This window comes from Scyliorhinus canicula, chromosome 2, assembly GCF_902713615.1.
Source record: "Scyliorhinus canicula chromosome 2, sScyCan1.1, whole genome shotgun sequence".
Classification (NCBI taxonomy): Eukaryota; Metazoa; Chordata; class Chondrichthyes; order Carcharhiniformes; family Scyliorhinidae; genus Scyliorhinus; species Scyliorhinus canicula.
The window spans coordinates 81,538,199-81,560,118 of record NC_052147.1 but is presented as its reverse complement, the minus strand read 5'-3'; the positions used below and the strand labels follow the sequence as shown (position 1 = coordinate 81,560,118).

General features: G+C 46.2%; 1 protein-coding gene across 3 annotated transcripts in view; it reads right to left on the bottom strand.

The window, feature by feature from the left end:
* heatr5a (HEAT repeat containing 5a) overlaps window positions 1-21,418 on the bottom strand; it is a 244,745-nt gene extending 223,327 nt beyond the window's left edge. For 2 of the 3 annotated variants that reach the window (XM_038781281.1, XM_038781255.1), the window contains exon 1: window positions 21,276-21,414. The gene's annotated coding sequence lies outside the window, so the exon portion shown is untranslated. Of the gene's footprint in view, window positions 1-21,275 lie in introns of all 3 variants that reach the window. The other variant, XM_038781265.1, reaches the window with a different exon arrangement.
* Between the last annotated feature and the right edge of the window lie 502 nt (window positions 21,419-21,920).

Genomic DNA, 21,920 nt, shown 5'->3' with positions numbered 1-21,920 from the left:
ATGAGCTGAGTGGTAGCAGAAAAGGGGATTCTCTCTTGGAAACTTCGTACAAGGCCCTTTTAACCTGTCAAACGGAGATAAAAACACAGCAAAACTTCCTCAACCTCACCTCCAACTAACCAAAATGCCATCAAACCAGCCTTGGAGCTGGAAAAATAGTAAAAGCCGAGGAAGGAAGACCCCCAACATTGGTCTGCTTTAAAAGCCAGCTCTTTAGCCCTGTGCTAAACCATGGAGGAGACAAGTCCAGCCACCTACTGGCTCACCAGCTGAAAAAACAGGCAGCCACAAGGGAGATAGTTCAGGTGAGTGACAGGAAAGGCAGGCTGGACACAGCGACAAATCAAATCAGCGAGACCTTTTCAACTTTCTACCGGGGACTTAGCACCTCTGAGCATGTGAGCCTCCGGAGGTATTCAGAGCTGGTGGTTGGACGTAACAGTTGTGGGAAGGGAAGCAAAACAGGGACTGGAAACACTGCAAGGACTGGGGAAGATCATGGAGAGCATCAACTCCATGCAGTCGGGGTAGCCACCGGGGCCAGACAGATTCCCGGTGGACTTTAAAAATGTTTGCGGCAGTTTCGATTGGCCCTTTCGAAGTATTGCAAGGCTGACACAGGAACTCTTTGATCAAGTTTTATTGACATGTGCACATGGAAGGCAAAGCCAGTGGGATGCACTGATATTACTCTAATAGTTTGATTAACCAATAGAATTTGTAATTGCATTCTAATCCTTCATTTGCAGGTCATATTCACCAATAATATCACAATTAAGCTTTAATTTTAGACCAATGGAAGGACAGTAACTATAGCCAATAGAAAGCAATAGAAAACAGGGCAAATGGACCAATGGAAACATTAGCACTTTCTATCCTTCTTTTGCATACTTATCTTCCACTTGACCTGAAGGAAATGGTAGTTTACAGAAAAGGCGCACCCTTGTTACGGCTACTTCCATCATTCTATCTCCACAGACTTACGTCATTCACTAAGAACCGGTTATTATGGATTCCATTCTAACTTATGCGTTCGTTTCCCCAGGATATTATGGATTTCATACTAACTCATGTCCCTGCTAGGAAACAATGTATCACAGATTACACAGCCCGCACCCATGGGAGATGTTCAATGATTTGCTGTGGAGAGGGATCCTGCCGCCCACACTGGCACAGGCTTCGATATCATTGATCCCGAAAAAAGACAAAAGACCCAATGGAGTTTGGGTCATATAGACCCATCTCACTCCTGAACACTGATGCTGAAATCCTGGTGAAAGCCTGGTAAAGCAACTGGAGAGTTGCATGCCAGAGGTAATTGCGGAAGATCAGACCGGATTTGTCAAGGACGACAACTAACGGCAAACATCCAACGTCTGCTGAACATGATTATGACCCCACCCGGCGAAGTGATCATCTCCCTGGACGCAGAGAAGGCCTTCGACAGAATCGAATGGAGGTACTTGAATGGTTTGGGTCAGGGTTCACCTCGTGGGTGAAACTATTGTACAGTGCTCCCATCTTAAGCATATGGACAAATGCCACCAGCTCGGAATACCTCTGGCTGCACTGAGGCATAAGGCAGGGATGCCCATTGTCCCCGCTGCTATTTGCCCTGGCAATTGAGCCTCTGGCTATTGCCGTCATGTCGTCAAAGGTGTGGAAGGGCATACAAAGGGGAAACAGAGAGCACAGTTTCACTCTATGCAGATGACCTACTTCACCATGTCTCAAACCGTCTAGCCAGCATGGAAGGAATAATGGAACTTCCAAAAGCCTTCTCAGGTTACTAACGTAACCTGAGCAAGCGCAGAATCTTCCCAGTGAACCCCCAGGGGGGAGGAACAGAGCTAGGGAAATGGGCGTTCAAGCTGGCCCAAACCAAATTCCAATAATTGGGGACCCAGATAGCTCACACCTGGACAAGGATCCATAAGCGGAACCTGTTGAGCCTAGTGGAAGAGGTAGGGAGAGCCCTGGGGAGATGTGACTCGCTCCCGCCCTACCTGGCATGAAGAGTGCAGATAAATAAAATGAACGTATGTCAAGATTCCTCTTCCAATAAGATCCTCCCAATCTTCATGCCCAAAGCCTTCTTCACCAAGGTAGATAAACTAATTATGGTGTTTGTGTGGGCAGGAAAGAAAAACAGCATCTGTAAAAGTGACTTGCAAAGAAGGAGGAATATTTGGGGGGGCAAAGAGAAAATGCTGGAAACTCTCAGCAGGTCTGGCAGCATCTGTAGGGAGAGAAAAGAGCCAACGTTTCGAATCCAGATGACCCTTTGTTTGGCACTGCTGAACCTCTTATTCCGCCACTGGGCAGCAAATGCAGAAAGTGGGTAAAAGAGCTGGAGGCAGAATGGAGGAAACCTCTTGTGTGGGGACATCCCTCAGAATGCTGACTATAGCCGCAGTACAGCTCCCCAGCCAAGTACTTGAGGAGCCCGGTGGCGGTGGCCACACTAAAGACCTGGAACCAGCTCAGGCGTCACTTTAATCTGGGGGCAATGTCCGCTATGACCCTCCATCTGCGTCAACCATAAATTCATCCCAGCTGTTAAAATGTGGAGACAGGACAAAAGGCTACTGACAGTAAAGTACCTCTCCCTAAATGGCAGAGTAACGACACCGGGGGAACTAACAGAAAAGCTCCAGCTCCCGAACTTTGATACCTGCAAGTGAGGAACTTCCTCTGCAAGAAGACAACAATGCTCCCCGGACACACCTTACTGGACAGACTGTTAGCGTCGGACGAATTAGAGGACAGTAACTGCAATGACATGACAGATGACTGCTAGAGGTAGTAAGCGCCCCACTGGACGAGACAGGGAAAAAGTGATAGGGGGGAGAACTCTGGATTGAAGCACTAGATAGGATGAACTCCACCTCCTCATGGGGAGGGCTGAGCCTAACGCAGCTAAAGGTGGTGCACAGGGTGCACCTGACCAGAAGAAACATGAGCAAGTTCTTCCTTTCCTGGAGGTGGACAAATGTGTATGGTGCCAGGGAGGCCCAACCAACCACACATGTTCAGGGCCTGCCCCAAACTTGGTGGGTACTGGACAGCCTTTTTTGAAGCTATGTCCAGCGTTGTGGGAGTGAGGGTGGAGCCACACCCAGTTGTAGCGGTCTTTGGGATGTCAGAACTGGCAGAGCTCTTTATGGGGAGAGGGGCAGACACTCTAGTCTTTGCTTCCCTGATCGCCCGCTGGAGACTCCTGCTTGGTTGGAGATCAGCAGCGCCACCCAAGGCCGCAGATTGGCTGTCCAACTTGCCGGAATTCCTCAAATTGGATTACCCATCAGAGAATCGGAAGAAGGCTTCCACAAGACATGGAAGCAATTCACCAGCTTCAAGGACCTGTTCGTGACCAACAACTAACCAGGTGTAAAGGAGACCGGACCAGAAACAGGAAAAGGACATTCAGACAGACGGACCAAATGGCACTGAGGCGGCAAAATAACCCATTGGTCCTGCAAAGGCAACTGACAGGCTACGCCTCTGTGGCCTCAAACACACCCCTGATATGTTTTAGTACCATGGGGCAACATGTATATAGTTAATAATACGGCTGTTATAGCCGACCACTCGGGAGTTCACTGTTAATATGTCTCATGTTTATGTATATGTTTCCTATGTGTTACCTTTTCTGTTTTGTCATAAATACAAATGAAAATAAATTTTAAAATATTTTTTTAAAAAGATTTAACAATGAAACCTCAATTTAATTGATTAAATCCAAGTATTTACTCTGGTATGTGGTCGAGGGCTTGAAGAGGCAATGCATCTTTCTTTTGCAAAGGTTAAAAATACTTCCCCCTCCCCCCCATCCATCATAGATGAAAATCTGCTGAAACATGAAATGAAAAATGAAATGAAAATCGCTTATTGTCACGAGTAGACTTCAACAAAGTTACTGTGAAAAGCCCCTAGTCGCCACATTCCGGCGCCTGTCCGGGGAGGCTGGTACGGGAATCGAACCGTGCTGCTGGCCTGCTTGGTCTGCTTTAAAAGCCAGCGATTTAGCCCAGTGAGCTAGATACATGCTCCTTAGCACTGCTTTAATTTATTCACCTAAAATGCACACTTGAAGTATGCAGAACATACACAAGTAATGCAATCGAGAAAGTGTTGGTTGAACGAACTGAAGAGGCGATAATTCAGCGAGTTTTGAAGCCGAGGTGTCAACTTGTTAAGTGTTCATTTCAAATGGATTTGGGAGGATAGAATTCAAGCAGAACAAGCGATTATTTTGCTCTGAACCCGGTGTTTTTCAAACTTTTTTCCCAGGGACCCACAACCAGCTGACTTTCACAACACCATTTTCGCTAACCATTAATGCGACAGGTGAGCTTGCTTGGTCCTTACGCTCTCACTCCAATCAGGTTTACAGAAGGAGAGGGCAATTTGTATATGAAATGAAAATCGCTTATTGTCACGAGTAGGCTTCAATGAAGTTACTGTGAAAAGCCCCTAGTTGCCACATTCCGGCGCCTGTCCGGGGAGGCTGGTACGGGAATCGAACCGTGCTGCTGGCCTGCTTTAAAAGCCAGCGATTTAACCCAGTCGGTTCTTTTGTGTTGTCTTCATCTTTGCAAGGACGGACGGAAATTGCAACCTTGCACAGACATTCAGTCTCTTAATTTGGGGTCAGCTGCAAGTTAACAATTGATTTTGGGGTCTCCAACTCAAAAGATTTTGACCCGAAAAGACGCGACACGTGCTATGTCTTTTCGTCCGACGTCATTTCGTCCAACGACACTTCGTCCACGTCTTTTGGTCCAACGTCTTTTTGTCCGCCCGTCTTTTGGTCCAACGTCACTTCGTCCAATTATCCAATTACAAATAGTTTAATTTAGTTTTTCAATGTTACTGCTCAAGGATCCTCTCCACCTATTTCGCCTCTTGAGGTTGAGTTCTGCATTTGTGCTGCTTGATCTCCAGACATTATTAAAATAAGCTGCAGGATATTCACCCATGTATGCTCCAGCGTGATGAGAGCCATTGTATCTGATGGAATATTTGATCATTTCAGACCTGTAATGTCAGAACCCACTGCCAACCAGAGGTTTTAATCACGCGACGAAAATCGAGTTTAAACCTGCTTCTTTCAGAACTGCACTCATTGTCTAAATCCAATTAGACTCCCTGTCTGTCGGAATTGTAGAATATCAAATCATCTTGTCCTCTCCCCATTATTCTCTCTCGGGTACAGTTCTGGAAATCTAACTTTTAGGGAATTTCGGGAATTTACAATTTACATCAATTTTAAGTAATTTCGGGAATTTTAAGTAATTAGTAAACTTTTAGATTTTTTAACTGCATTTTAGATTTTTAACTTTTTAACTGCATTTTTCAACTTGCATTTTACTTGCATTTTATCAATTACTTGAATTTTAGCAATTAAATTCACTTGCTGTATTGTACTTGCATTTTATCAATTAAATGGTTTCATACGGAGTTAATTTGTAATTGGATAATTGGACGAAGTGACGTTGGACCAAAAGACGGGCGGACAAAAAGACGTTGGACCAAAAGACGTGGACGAAGTGTCGTTGGACGAAGTGACGTCGGACGAAAAGACGCGACACGCACTTGTGCTACCATGCTGCCCAAATAATTGAATCATCAATTATTTACCTTGAGCCAAAGTATACTGTATGACATCACAGCATATATGTACCCAGAATCTGCCAAATGCATATCTCTTTAGCACAGTTTCTGCCACAAACAGCTCATGCAAGTGCACGAATGACATCTGGTGGCAACAACAGTACCATTCTTTAGGTGGATTCAGTAATTTTCAAAGGAATGTACACATTGGATCAGACCTCTGAACAATTAAGCCCTTCAGGAAGAGTATACAGACAATACTAAAAACACAGAACCAGTTGCCTTCCAATTAAGGGGAAAAATAAGTACCGGTAGCTCACTAACAAAACAGCACAATCCACAATCTTCCTGTATATTATAAATACTAGGAAAACTACTTGAAGGCAGTCTGGAAAAGGCCTGTACAGAAGTTACCGACATATTAAGTTCACTAGACAATGCAGGAAGCAGTATTTTTTAATTCATCATAGGATGGATCACTGGCTGTACCAACATAATTTGCCCAACCTGAATTGTTCTCAAGAAGATGCTGCCTTCTTCAACTGCTGCAGAAAGTGTGTTGTAGGAACACCCACAGTATGGAAAAGTTCCACATTTTGGCCCAGCGACCATGAAGTTATGAGTTACAGAATATGTTTGTGGAATTCCCAATCAATTATAATCACGAACCTTGCCCAAAATCTCTTGGTCTAAATGGCAGAACTAATTTCAAGCTTTTTATAAATGTCTAGCTGTGTCTATTGTTTTACATTTCCCAAGATGAACTTTGACAAAGAAACAAAAAGCAAATGTAATTTCTTAATCTTTCATGGATGTGGGCATCACTGGCAAGGGCAACATTTGTTGCCTACCCCCAACGGCCCTTGAAGGTGATAGTGAGCCACTATCTCAAACCGCTACAGTGCATCTGGTGAAGGTATCCCCACACCGCTGGGCACTACAAACAAGGAACCCAGCACCAATCCCTGCAGTACACCATTGGGTAGTCTTCCAGTCACATCAACCTCTGCCTCCTGCCACTAAGCGAATTTTGGATCCAATTTGCAAAATTGCCCTGAATCCCATGGGCTCTTACCTTAGAACATAGAACATAGAACGATACAGCGCAGTACAGGCCCTTCAGCCCTCGATGTTGCACCGACATGGAAAAAATCTAAAGGCCATCTAACCTACACTATGCCCTTATCATCCATATGCTTATCCAATAAATTTTTAAATGCCCTCAATGTTGGCGTGTTCACTACTGTTGCAGGTAGGGCATTCCACGGCCTCACCACTCTTTGCGTAAAAAACCCACCTCTGACCTCTGTCCTATATCTATTACCCCTCAATTTAAGGCTATGTCCCCTCGTGCTAGCCACCTCCATCCGCGGGAGAAGGCTCTCGCTGTCCACCCTATCTAACCCTCTGATCATTTTGTATGCCTCTATTAAGTCACCTCTTAACCTTCTTCTCTCTAACGAAAACAACCTCAAGTCCATCAGCCTTTCCTCATAAGATTTTCCCTCCATACCAGGCAACATCCTGGTAAATCTCCTCTGCACCCGTTCCAAAGCTTCCACGTCCTTCCTATAATGAGGCGACCAGAACTGTACGCAATACTCCAAATGCGGCCGTACTAGAGTTTTGTACAACTGCAACATGACCTCATGGCTCCGGAACTCAATCCCTCTACCAATAAAGGCCAACACACCATAGGCCTTCTTCACAACCCTATCAACCTGGGTGGCAACTTTCAGGGATCTATGTACATGGACACCGAGATCCCTCTGCTCATCCACACTACCAAGAATTTTACCATTAGCCAAATAGTCCGCATTTCTGTTATTCTTTCCAAAGTGAATCACCTCACACTTCTCCACATTAAACTCCATTTGCCACCTCTCAGCCCAGCTCTGCAGCTTATCTATGTCCCTCTGTAACCTGCAACATCCTTCCGCACTGTCTACAACTCCATCGACTTTAGTGTCGTCTGCAAATTTACTCACCCATCCTTCTGCGCCCTCCTCTAGGTCATTTATAAAATGACAAACAGCAACGGCCCCAGAATAGATCCTTGCGGTACGCCACTCGTAACTGAACTCCATTCTGAACATTTCCCATCAACTACCACTCTGTCTTCTTTCAACTAGCCAATTTCTGATCCACATCTCTAAATCACCCTCAATCCCCAGCCTCCGTATTTTCTGCAATAGCCGACCGTGGGGAACCTTATCAAACGCTTTACTGAAATCCATATACACCACATCAACTGCTCTACCCTCGTCTACCTGTTCAGTCACCTTCTCAAAGAACTCGATAAGGTTTGTGAGGCATGACCTACCCTTCACAAAACCATGCTGACTGTCCCTAATCATATTATTCCTATCTAGATGATTATAAATCGTATCTTTTATAATCCTCTCCAAGACTTTACCCACCACAGACGTTAGGCTCACCGGCCTATAGTTACCGGGGTTATCTCTACTCCCCTTCTTGAACAAAGGGACCACATTTGCTATCCTCCAGTCCTCTGGCACTATTCCTGTAGCCAATGATGACCTAAAAATCAAAGCCAAAGGCCCAGCAATCTCTTCCCTGGCTTCCCAGAGAATCCTAGGATAAATCCCATCCGGCCCCGGGGACTTATCTATTTTCACCTTGTCCAGAATTGCCAACACTTCTTCCCTACGCACCTCAATGCCATCTATTCTAATAGCCTGGGTCTCAGCATTCTCCTCCACAATATTATCTTTTTCTTGAGTGAATACTGACGAAAAGTATTCATTTAGTATCTCGCTTATCTCCTCAGCCTCCACACACAACTTCCCACCACTGTCCTTGACTGGCCCTACTCTTACCCTAGTCATTCTTTTATTCCTGACATACCTATAGAAAGCTTTTGGGTTTTCCTTGATCCTACCTGCCAAAGACTTCTCATGTCCCCTCCTTGCTCGTCTCAGCTCTCTCTTTAGATCCTTCTTCGCTTCCTTGTAACTATCAAGCGCCCCAACTGAAACTTCACGCCTCATCTTCACATAGGCCTCCTTCTTCCTCTTAACAAGAGATTCCACTTCTTTGGTAAACCACGGTTCCCTCGCTCGACCCCTTCCTCCCTGCCTGACTGGTACGTACTTATCAAGAACATGCAATAGCTGTTCCTTGAACAAGCTCCACATATCCAGTGTGCCCAACCCTTGCAGCCTACTTCGCCAACCAACACATCCTAAGTCATGTCTAATGGCATCATAATTGCCCTTCCCCCAGCTATAACTCTTGCCCTGCGGGGTATACTTATCCCTTTCCATCACTAACGTAAAGGTCCCCGAATTGTGGTCACTGTTTCCAAAGTGCTCACCTACCTCCAGATCTAACACCTGGCCTGGTTCATTACCCAAAACCAAATCCAATGTGGCCTCGCCTCTTGTTGGCCTGTCAACATATTGTGTCAGGAAACCCTCCTGCACACATTGTACAAAGAACGACCCATCTAATGTACTCGAACTATATCTTTTCCAGTCAATATTTGGAAAGTTAAAGTCTCCCATAACAACTACCCTGTTACTTTCGCTCTTTTCCAGAATCATCTTCGCCATCCTTTCCTCTACATCCCTAGAACTATTAGGTGGCCTATAGAAAACTCCCAACAGGGTGACCTCTCCTTTCCTGTTTCTAACCTCAGCCCATACTACCTCGGAAGAAGAGTCCCCATCTAGCATCCTTTCCGCCACCGTAATACTGTCCTTGACTAGCAGCGCCACACCTCCCCCTCTTTTGCCCCCTTCTCTGAGCTTACTAAAACACCTAAACCCCGGAACCTGCAACAACCATTCCTGTCCCGGCTCTATCCATGTCTCTGAAATGGCCACAACATCGAAGTCCCAGGTACCAACCCATGCTGCCAGTTCCCCTACCTTATTTCGTATACTCCTGGCATTGAAGTAAACACACTTCAAACCACCTACCTGAACACTGGCACCCTCCTGCGAAGTCAAATCTGTGCTCCTGACCTCTATACTCTCAATCTCCCGTACCCCAAAACTACAATCCAGGTTCCCATGCCCCTGCTGAATTCTTGACCAATCTCCCATGAAGGACCTTGTCAAAAGCCTTACTGAAGTCTATGTAGATGACATCAACTACATTGCCCTCAATGACGCAACTCGTCACCACCTCGAAAAATTCAATCAAATTTGTAAGACATGATCTCCCTTTGAAAAAGCCATGTTGACTATCCTTGATTAGTCCTCGCCTCTCCAAGTGTTTTTTCCAATTGTTTCCATACCACTGAGTTTACTCTCGTTGGCCAGTAATTTGCTGTTTTTTCCCCAACTTCCGTTCTTGAATAATGGTACCACATTAGTTGTCCTCAAGTCCCCTGGCACCTCTCTTATGGCAAAAGATATGAAAATTGTCAGGGCATCTGCAATCTCCTCCCTTGTCTCACACAGCAGCCAGGGAATTTATCCACTTTTTAAAAATAAATTTAGTGTACCCAATTCATTTTTTTTAAATTAAGGGGCAATTTAGCGTGGCTAATCCACCTGCCCTGCACATCTTTATGTTGTCGGGGTGAAACCCATGCAAGCACGGAGAGAATGTGCAAACTCCACACGGAAGTTGACCCAGAGCCGGGATTGAACCTGGAACCCTGGCGCCGTGAAGCAGCAATGCTAACCACTGTATCACCATGCTGCCTGGAATGTATCCACTTTTAATCCTGCTAAAACCATTAATACTTCCTCCCTCTCAAATGCTAATTTGTTCAAGTACATCACAGTCTCTCTCCCTGATTTTTATACCTGCATCGTCCTTCTCCATCGTGAACACAGATGCAAAGTACTCATTTAAAACCTATATACTCCTCTAGGGCTTCCACTTTTTTGAACCCTCGGTATCTGACATCAGCCTCCCTTTTTTCCACTTGTCCAACTCTGGATATTCCTTGACATCCGGGGCGCTCAGTTGCTCCCACCCTTCACTTTTACAGGAACATGTTGGTCTTGTGATCCATTTCATTTTTGAATGAATCCCATTGCTCCGATGTAGATTTTCCTACAAGCAGTTGACTTTCGCCAGATCTGGTCTCATCCTATTAAAATTGCCTGCCCCCCACCCGCCAAAATTCAGAAACTTTATTTCTGTCCCACCTGTGCCCCTTTCCACAACTACTTTAAATCCTACTGAGTTATAGTCACTGTCACCAAGATGCTCACCCATTGAAACTTCTAACACTTGCCCGGCTTCATTCCACGGGCAGCACGGTAGCATAGTCGTTAGCACAATTGCTTCACAGCTCCAGGGTCCCAGGTTCGATTCGCGGCTTGGTTCACTGTCTGTGCTGAGTCTGCACGTTCTCCCCGTGTGTGCGTGGGTTTCCTCCGGGTGCTCCGGTTTCATCCCACAGTCCAAAGATATGCAGGTTAAGTGGATTGGCCATGCAAAATTGCCCTTAGTATTGAGTGGGGCTACTGGGTTATGGGGATGGGGTGGAGGTGTGGGCTTGGGTAGGGTGCTCTTTCCAAGAGCCGGTGCAGGCTCGATGGGCCAAATGGCCTCCTTCTGCGCTGTAAATTCTATGATCTATGATTCCCTAAAACTAGCTCTCTTGTAGGACTTTCTATGTACTGGCATAAGAAGCTTTCCTGGATGCATTTTATGAATTCTGCACCCTCTAAGCCTTTCACAGTTAATATTAACTGACTATCGCAGTTAATATTGAAATTCCCCACTATTTTACCCAATTATTCTTAACATTTCTCGGAGATTTAACTGCATATCTCCCCTTCCACCTCTCCCTGCTTTTTGGGAACCAAAATAGATTATGGACGGGGTGGATAGCAACAAGCTTTTTCCAAGAGTGGGGGTATCAATTACAAGGGGCCACCATTTCAAGGTGAGAGGGGGAAAGTTTAAGGGAGATGTGTGTGGAAAGTTTTTTACGCAGAGGGTGGTGGGTGCCTGGAATGCTTTGCCAGCGGAGGTGGTAGAGGCAGGTACGATAGCATCATTTAAGATGCATCTGGACAGATATATGAACGGGCGGGGAACAGAAGGAAGTAGACCTTGGAAAATAGACAACAGGTTTAGATAAAGGATCTGGATCGGCACAGGCTGGGAGGGCCGAAGGGCCTGTTCTTGTGCTGTAATTTTCTTTGTACTAACAATGTGATTGCTCCTTTTTTTGTTAAACGTCCTACCCATATGGCCTCATTTGAGGAACCTAAGATTGCACGTATAGAGAGGTGGTCACACCGCAAGCTCAGAATCCGCAGGCAGGAAGGGAATGGGTGACCGCCAGTCAGAAGAAGAGAACAAGGCAACAGTGCAGGAATCTCCTGTGGCCATTCCCCTGCAAAACAGATATACCACTTTGGATACTGTTGAGGGGAATGACCCCTCAGGGGAAAGCAGCAACAGCCAAATTTGTTGCATCATGGTTGGTTCTGCTGCAGAGGGGAGTAGTAAAACGTGTGGGAACACAATAGTTACAGGGAATTAAATTGTAAGGGGAAAAGATAATCATTTCTGTAACCGCAAACGAGACTCCAGGGTGGTACGTTGCCTCCCTGGTGCTTGGGTCAAGGATGTCTCGGAGCAGATGCAACATTTTGGAGAGGGAGGGTGGTTGCGGTACACGTTGGTATCAATGATATAGGACCTTATCCGTTTTTTTCTTCCTAAGAGCAGAATAGCTAGTCAGAAATAGCAGGATATCTTGGATGAATATGTGGCTGGAGAGATGGTGTGTGGGGGGTTGCAGATTCTTGGGGCATTGGGGCCCATACAAATTGGACGGGTTACAATTGGGCAGGACCTGGATTGATGTCCGAGGGGAAGTGTTTGCTAGAGTGGTTGGGAAGGGTTTAAACTAAAATGGCAGGGGGATGGAAGACTGTGCAAGTAGTCAGAGGAGGAGGAAAAAAGGACTTAAACAAAAGACAGAAAGGCGAATAAGAAAAGTGACAGCCAAGGGCCAGATTCAAACAGAGCCACAGTGAAAAATATTGGGAGCGAAATAAGTAATATTAAAAAGACAAGCTTAAAGGCTTTTGTCTTAACATGGCAGTGCATTTGCAATAAGGCGGATGAACGAATCACGGGAATAGATGTAAACGGGTATGATATAATCGGGATTACGGAGACAGGAATGGGAACTGAATGTCCAAGGGTATTCAGAATTTCGGAAGGACAGACAAAAAGGAAAAGGCAGTGGAGTGGCAGTGCTGGTTAAACAGGAAATTAACACAGTAGTGAGGAAGGACATTAGCTCTGACAATGTGGAATCTGTATGGGTAGAAGCGAGAAACACCAAGGGGCAAAAAAAACATTAGTGGCCGTCGCATAGCGACCCCAAAACTTCAGTGGTCATATTGGGAATGGCATTAAACAGGAAATTAGAGACACATGCAATAAAAGAACATCTGCATTTATGGGTGATTTTATTCAGCATATTGGGCAAATCAAATTAGCCACAATGCCGTAGAACTCCTGGAGTGGAAACGTGACAGTTTTTTGGACCCATACATGGACGAACCAACTACACAGCAGGCTATCCTAGACTGGGTACTGTGTAATGAGAACAGAATCAATGGCAATCTAGTTGTGCGAGACCCCTTGGGGATGAGCGACCATAATATTATGGATTTTTTCATTAAGATGGAGAGTTGAAGTATTGACTGAGACAAGGGTCTTGAATCTTAATAAAGGAAGCTGTGATGGTATGAGGTGCAAGTTTGCTATGGTCGATTGGGAAATGTTACTTGAAGGGATGACAGTGGATATGCAATGGCAAGAAGCGCATAGGTGAACTGCAACAGCTGTTTATTCCTGTCTGGCACAAAGGTAGCCAATCCATGGCTTACAAGGGAAATTAGAGATAGTATTTGATCTAAGGAAGAAGTATTCAGAAGTATTCAGGAAGAAGTAATTTGCTTTTATCCAGTTTTTAAGAAGTATTCAAATAGGCCAAGTAAAACACAGGTCTGAGCTTTGTGAGCAATTTAGAATTCAGCAAAGAAGGGCCCAGGGGTTGATTAAGAAGGGGAAAATAAAGTACAAGAGTAAGCTTATAGGTAACATAAAAACTGACTGTAAACATTTCTATAGGTACGTGAAGAGAAAAAGATTGGTGAAGACAAATGTAGGTCTCTTGCAGTCAGAAACAGGGGGATATATAATAGGGGCCAAAGAAATGGCTAAGCAACTAAACATATACTTTGGTTCGGTCTTCACAAATCAGATACCAAAAATGTTGGGAAACGCAGGGTTTACTGAGAGGGATGAACTGAAGGAGATCAAATATTAGCCAAAAATGGTGTTGGGGAAATTGATGGGATTGAAGGCTGATAAATCCCCAGTACCTAATAATTTACATCCGAGGGTACTTAAGGAAGTGGCTCTAGAAATAGTCAGCGGGATTCGCCATTCCTCAGAGTAAGTGTTGACGCCGGGGCAGGATTCGTGGACTTCCACGACAGAAAAACTGGTACCGCACCTGGACCGATTAGCGACTGTTAAGGGGCTAGCACCGGCGTCTTGTGGAACACTATCGATTCCAATGAGAAACGGCCAGATCCACGATTAACATTCAGGCGTTGACAAGCTGCAGCCGCAGAAACACTTCTAGCCCCACACACACCATCCCAGCCAACAAGATGGCACTGATTGCGCAGGAGCTCGCCTAGCCCATTGATGGGTCAGCTGGAGCCAGAGGTCACCGAGGGGGGTGGCCTCGGGGCACACCATACAACCTGTGGCCCGAAGTTCATAGTGGGCAGTCAGCAGCATGCGCAGCTGCATGGTTACCATCTTGCTGGCTGTGGCAATGGTGTTCTGTGCCCGTCCACCCCGACTCCACAGTCCACCTCCTGGCCACCCTCCGCTACTCCCCCTGGCCCTGGCAGAAACCCCCCAGCCAGTGGCAGGACTGTCAGCAAACTATGGCAATGTTACATAGAACAGTACAGCACAGTCCAGGACCTTCAGCCCACGATGTTGTGCTGACCACTTATCCTTATCTATGATCAACCTAACCTACACCCCTTCAATTTACTGCTGTCCATGTGCCTGTCGAAGAGTCGCTTAAATGTCCCTAATGACTCTGACTTCACCACCTCTGCTTGCAGTGCATTCCACGCACCCAGCACTCTGTGTAAAGAACCTACTTCTGACATCTCCCCTATACCTTCCTCCGATCACCTTAAAGCTATGTCCCCTAGTGACAGCCATTTCTGCCCTGGGGAAAATCGCTGGCTATCCACTCTGTCCATGCCTGGCTATCCACTCATCACCTTGTACACCTCTGTCCAAGTCACCTCTCTTCCTTCTTCTCTCCCTCATCCTTTCTTCATAAGACAAGCCTTCCAGTCCAAGCAACATCCTGGTAAATCTCCTCTGCACTCTCTCCAAAGCATCCACATCCTTCCTATAATGAGGCGACCAGAACCGGACACAATATTCCAAGTGACATGAAATGAAATGAAAATCGCTTATTGTCACAAGTAGGCTTCAAATGAAGTTACTGTGAAAAGCCCCTAGTCACCACATTCCGGTGCCTGTTTGGGGAGGCTGGTATGTGAAGTGTGGTCGATACCAGGGTTTTAGGACACAATATTCCAAATGTGGTCTAACCAGGGTTTTATAAAGCTGCAGCAAAACCTCACGGCTCTTAAACTTAATCCCCCTGTTAATGAAAGCCAACACACTGTACGCCTTAACAACCCTATCAACCTGGGTGGCAACTTTGAGGGATCGATGTACGTAGACCCCAAGATCCCTCTGTTCCTCCACACTTCCATGAATCCTGCCGTTAACCCTGTATTCAGCATTCAAATTCGACCTTCCAAAATGAATCACTTCACATTTATCTAGGTTGAACTCCATCTGCCACTTCTCAGCCCAGCTGTGCATCCTGTCAATGTCTTGTGTTATGTAACCTGCAACAGCCCTCAACACTATCTACAACTCCACCAACCTTTGTTTCATCAGCAAACTTACTAACCCACCCTTCCACTTCCTCATCCAAGTCATTTATAAAAACCACAAAGAGCAGAGGTCCCAGAACAGATCCTTTCTGGACACCACTGGTCACCGACCTCCAGGCGGAATATTTCCCATCCACTACCACTCGCTGTCTTCTTTTGGCCAGCCAATTCTGTATCCAGACAGCCAAATTTCTCTGTATCTCATGCCCCCTGACCTTCAAATGAGCCTACCATGGGGAACCTGATCAAATGCCTTACTGAAATCTATGTACACCACATCCACTGCCCGAAAATGTTAGACACTTTCCGTACCCCCTCTCTCTCCCTTAGCAGCCACGGCGTCCGTTTCATGATATTTAAAAACACATGTGAAAAAGCCATTAAAAGTGAAATAGCTAGAGTTCAGGGTATATATGTTCCGGTTAAGGTGAGGGGTAAGGTTGGCAGGATTAGGGAACCTTGGATGACAAAACATATTGAAGTTTTGGCCAGGAAAAAGGAGGCATGGCTCAGGTAAAAGCAGCTGGAATCAAGGGATTCCCTGGAGGATAACAGAGGATACAGGAGTATACTCAAGAAGGAAATTAGGAGGGCAAAAAGGGAGCATGAGGTAGCTTTGGTTGAGAGGATTAAGGTGAATCCAGAGGGATTATTTAAGTATATTAAAGGAAAAAGAATAACTAGAGAGATTAGGACCCTCAAGGACAAAAGTGGACATGTGTGAAACCGCAGGAAATGGGCAAGGTTCTCAATGAATATTTCTCCTCTGTGTTTACTGCGGAGAAAGACATGAAGACTTGGGAACCTGGGAAGGTTAGTGGTAATATATTGGGGACGGTTTGCATTACAGCAGAGGTGGTGATGGATGTATTAAAATGTATGAAGGTGGATAAATCTCCTGGCCTTGACCAGCTATATCCAAGAAGACTGCGTGAGGCTAGAGAATAAATTGCAGGCACCCTGGCTGAGATATTTGCATCACCATGAGCCACCGGTGAGGTACCAGAAAACTGGAGGGTAGCAAATGTAGTGCCCTTATAGATTGATAAGCCTAACATCTGTGGTTTGTAAGTTACGAGAGAGGATTCTGAGGGATAAGATATACCAGCATTTGAAAAGACAGTGTTTGATTAAGAATAGTCAGCACAGCTTTGTGTATAGGGGATCATTCCGTACAAATTTGTTTAAAAGTTCTTTGATGCAGTCACCAGGAAGGTTGATGAGGGCAGGGTGGTAGATGCAGTCTATATGGTCTTCAGTAAGGTTTTTGATAAAGGTTTCACATGGTAGGCTGCTCTGGAAGGTTAGATCACATGGAACCCAGGGAGAACTGGCAAACTGGATATATAATTGGCTTGATGGTAGGAAGCAGAGGTGGAAGGATGCTTGTTGGACTGGAGGCCTGTGACTAGTGGTGTGCCTCAGGGGTCAGTGCTGAGTCCATTGCTGTTTGTTATCAATATCAACAATTTGGATGAGAATGTACAAGGCATGATCAGTAAGTTTGCAGATGACACTAAAATAGGTGGTATCATAGGCAGTGAGGTAGGTCATCAAAAATTGGAGCAGGATCTCGATCAGCCGGGGAAATAGGCCGAGAAATGGCAAATAGAGTTCAATACAGATAAGTGTGAGGTGTTGCATTATGGAAAGTCAAAGTAAGGTAGGACTTCACAGCAAATGGTAGGACCTTAGGGAGTATTGTGGAACAGAGGGACCTCGGAGTTCAGGTGCACGGTTCACTAAAGGTGGAGTCACAGGTAGATAGGGCAGTGAAGAAGGCTTTTGGCATGCTGGCCTTTTTCAGTCAGGGCATTCAGCATATAAATTTGGAAGTTATTTTGCAGTTGTATAGGATGTTGGTGAGGCCTCATCTGGAGTATTGCATTCAGTTTTGGTCTCCTATCTGAGGAAGGATATTCTTGTTCTAGAGGGAATGCAGTGAAGGTTTACCAGACTGATTCCTGGGATGGCGGAACTGACTTATGAGGAGAGATTGAATTGGTTAGGATTGTATTTGCTGGCATTCAGAAGAACGAGGGGGAATCTCATAGAAACCTATAAAATACTAACAGAACTAAACAGGGTAGATGTAGGAAGGTTGTTCCCAATGGTGGGTGCATCCAGAGCCAGGGATCACAGTCTGAGGATATGGAGTAGGCCATTTAGGACAGAGATGAGGAGATATTTCTTTACTCAGAGTGGTGAGCCTGTGGAATTCATTACTACAGGAAGTAGTTGATGCCAAAACATTGCATGTTTTCAAGAAGCAGTTAGACCTAGCACTTCGGGTGAAGGCGGAATTAAGCTATTGAGCTGGATGATCAACTATGATTATAAAGAATGTGCAGCAGGCTTGAAGGGCTGAATGGCCTCCTCCTGCTCCTATTTTCTAGGTTTTCTATGTTTCATCCCTCCTCACTGCAGTAATTAACACCTTGATCAGTATTACGACCCCCCCCCCCCGTCGCCTGAAGATTTTATACCTCAGTATATGAGCTGCCAATCTTGCCCCTTCCTCAACCATGTCTGTGCAAGCAATATCATATTCCCATTTGTTAATCAACACCCTCAATTCATTGCCTTACTCGCAAGACTCGTTGAATTAAAATAAATGTCGGCCAGCCTTGCCATACTACTCCCTTGTGCCTTAACTTGCCTCTAATCTCTCTGCCTTCCAGGCTGACTTTGTTTTTCTATATTTGGTTGTGCATCACCCCTACTCTACCTTCACTCCATATCCCACCCCCCCTGCCAAATTAGTTTAACCCCCCCCCCCCCCCCCAAGTATTAGTTTAACCCCCACGCACTAGCAAAACTCCCGCAAGGATGTTAGTCCTATTCTGGTTTAGGTGCAACCCTTTCAACTTAAAAAAAAATAAATTTAGAGCAGCCAATTCTTCTTTTTCTCAATTAAGGGCAATTTAGTATGGCGAATCCACGTACCCTGCACATCCTTGGGTTGTGGGGCGAGACCCACGCAGACACGGGGAGAATGTATTAACTCCAAACGGACAGCGACCCGGGGGTCGAGTTTGAACCCAGGTCCTCGGCGGCTTGAGGCAGCAGTGCTAACCACTGTGCCACCCTGCAAACTGTCCAACTTGCACCATTCCCACCTTCCCATAAATGGACCCAGGATCTAGGAAACTAAATCCTTCCCTCCGACACCATCTCTTCAGCCTTGCATCGATCTGCCCTATCCTCCTATTCCTAAACTTACTCGCACGTGGAACTGGGAGTAATCCAGAGAGAGTCTGTCTGCACCCCTCACTTTTGAGTCTCCTACCACGATTGCTCTTTCACTGTTAATCCTCTCCCCTTGTGCAGCTGAACCACTCACAGCACCATGAACTTGGCTCTGATTGCACTCCCCAGAGGAACCGTCACTCCCACCGTTTCCCAACACAGAATAACAGTTCTTGAGTTAAATGCGCAGAAGCTTTTCTAACTACCTGCCTCTCTTCTTCTGACTGGTGGTCACCCCTCCCCTCTCTGACCACACTTCCTTAAACTGCAGAGTGATGACATCCAAAACGTGCTACCCATGTAACTCAATGCCTCCAAAATCCAGAGCTCAAGTTGGTCAAACCGGTGCGACTCCCCGCAAACGTGGTCATCCAGACTGCAAGGAGCGTCTAAGAATTCTCACACGCTGCAGGCAGTGCAACGCACAGTACCAAACTCCCCTCGCATAACTTTAGTTAAAGACGAGTTAAATGGATTTTAATTTAAAGTAAGTTTGAAAGCTTACCTTAAAAGCTCTTGCCTCACTCCCTGGGCCATGGGAGTGAGCCCCCCCACCCCCCAGACTAAGGGACTGAGGCCCCCCCCCACCCTCCCTCCATCCATCCACCCCGGGCCAAGGGAGTGAGCACCCCCCCCATCATCCTCCTGAGGCCAAGGGAGTGAGCCCCCCCCCACCCCCACATCCTTCCCAGGCCAAGGGAGAGCTACCCTCTTTCTCCACCCCCCCCAATCCTCCCCATCCTATGGGAATGAACCCCCCCCCCCCCAATCGTCCCCGAACCAGGGGAGAGCCCCCCCCCCCCCCCCCCCCCCCAACAGCCCCCTCCCAGCAGGATAACCATGGTGGGGAGGGGAAATGTTTTTTTCCTTAAAAGCATTGCGTACACCAATGTGATTGTTAAAGTTTTTTTTTAAATAACATTTTTAAAAATAAAATTTTTAAAAAGCTCTTGCCTTAATGTAGCTTTAAAGTGGAGAAAACAACTTACCCACTACCTCATAAAAGCAAATTATTACGGATGCTGGAATCTGAAATCAAAGAGAAAATGCTGGAAAATCTCAGCAGGTCTAGCAGCATTTGTGGGGAGAGAAAAGAGCGAACGTTTCGAGTCCAGATGGCCCTTTGACAAAGGGTCCCTTGCTTTTATACTATTCCCACGTTCCCAGTGATGATTCAACTACCTACATAGAATCATAGAATTTACAATACAGGAAGCTATTCGGCCCATCGAGTCTGCACCAGCCCTTGGAAAGAGCACCAAATTTAAGCCCACGCCTTCTCCCTATCCCCGTAATCCCACCTAACCTTTTGGACACTACGGGGCAATTTATCATGGGCAATCCACCTAACCTGCACATCTTTAGACTGTGGGAGGAAATCCGAGCACTCAGAGGAAACCCACGCAGACACGGGTGAAAGTGCAAACGCCACACCCGCAGCCACTCAAGGCTCCGCGGAATCAAACCCAGGTCACCGGAGCCATGAGGCAGCAATACTAACCACTATGCCACCCCACACCTGGTTATTAGCACCTATTCACCTTGCAACTGATTGACAAGTTAACGGTCACCGGTTGCTTTGTTGTTGGCAATAATATTCCAACATGAGACACAAGCTTGACCTCAACAACTGTTTTAAATTACTTCTGGAAACCTGCTCCTGCAGATGACAATGTCTCGATTCATTTGTGTGACATATTCCTAAGCAATAAATTGCCAAATACAATAAACTCCAAATATTTCCTTCCCCCCCACCAATTTGGTGTCTTTTTCGACCCAAATTGCATGCCCATAGGACTGTCTGCCAGTGAACTATCTGCATATCTGTACCTTTACCGTACATGTCTCAGCTTCCGTGTTCGCAACTAAGGCACAGTATTACCTTCAGATGAAAATTCAGGAGGTGTGTTTAAATATCAGGACTTGATCCACGATGGCGTGCAACACTTTTTACCTGCACCTATACATATACATGATTTAATTTTAGGAGTCAATGTTCGAAAACACTGACGTTTTATTTATCAAACCAACCTTTAGTCACTGGCATAAATTATTAACGTCCAACCCTGTAATGACTAACACAAGTATTAATTGAGACATCAACAAATGACAGGTCCACCCCGCCAGCCTCACTGCTCCAGTGGGGAAGGGAGGGAAAGCCTCCGCCCAGACTATTCACGGGCTCCTCCGTCCATTCCATCTTCCCGGAGAGAGGCGTCGACGGACGGTGGGGCAGGCAGCTCCTCTCTCCCCCTATTTTTGCCAATGGTCACCGTGAGGCCCCGGTTCTCAGCTTTACCCCCCCCCCCCCCCCACCCCGGGCAGCGACACCCCAGCACCAGCCGTCGCTCCCTCCCGAGTAACTATTCCCCCAGGCTTCCTGACTGAAGAGCAGCCAGTGTCCCCAGGGTTCAGACGGAGCCGTCCTCAGAGGCCCAGCACTCACCTCCACCTCCCGCTGCAGGTGCTCCAACTCCGGGCCCGGCCTCCAAACTCCGAGCAACCGAACAATGCGAGCTGGAGAGCTCAGTGAGCAGGGCAGCGAGCCGAACTCCGAGCAACTCAACAGCCCTGGATGCGCAAGAGGCTGGGCCTGTCATGTGATAGCTGATTTATTTTCAAATGGCTTTTTTCTGAAAATTGATTTTCAGGAAAATGACTGAATACCTCTATCAAGCCTCCTCTCAAACTTCTTCAAGAAGAACAGTCCCAAGTTCGTAGAATCATACAGTACAGAAGAGGCCCTTCAGCCCGTCAAGCCCACACCAACAAAGCACTATTGCAAGTCTACACGAATCTGACGTCCTAGCATTTAACCCATAGCCTTGAATGTCATAAGATTTTAAGTGTTCATCCAATTATTTTTTTTAAGATTGGGAGGTTCTCTGCCTCAATTACCCTCCCAGGCAGTGAATTCCAGATTCCCATCATCGCCTGGGTGAATGTTCTCCCCTCTAAACCTCCTGCCATTTCACCTTAAAACTATGCCCCCCTTGTTTATTGACCCCTCAACTATGGAGAACAACTGCTTTCTATCCAACCCTCCAGGCCCCTCAATCTTGTACACCTCAATCAGGTCCTCCTCAGCTT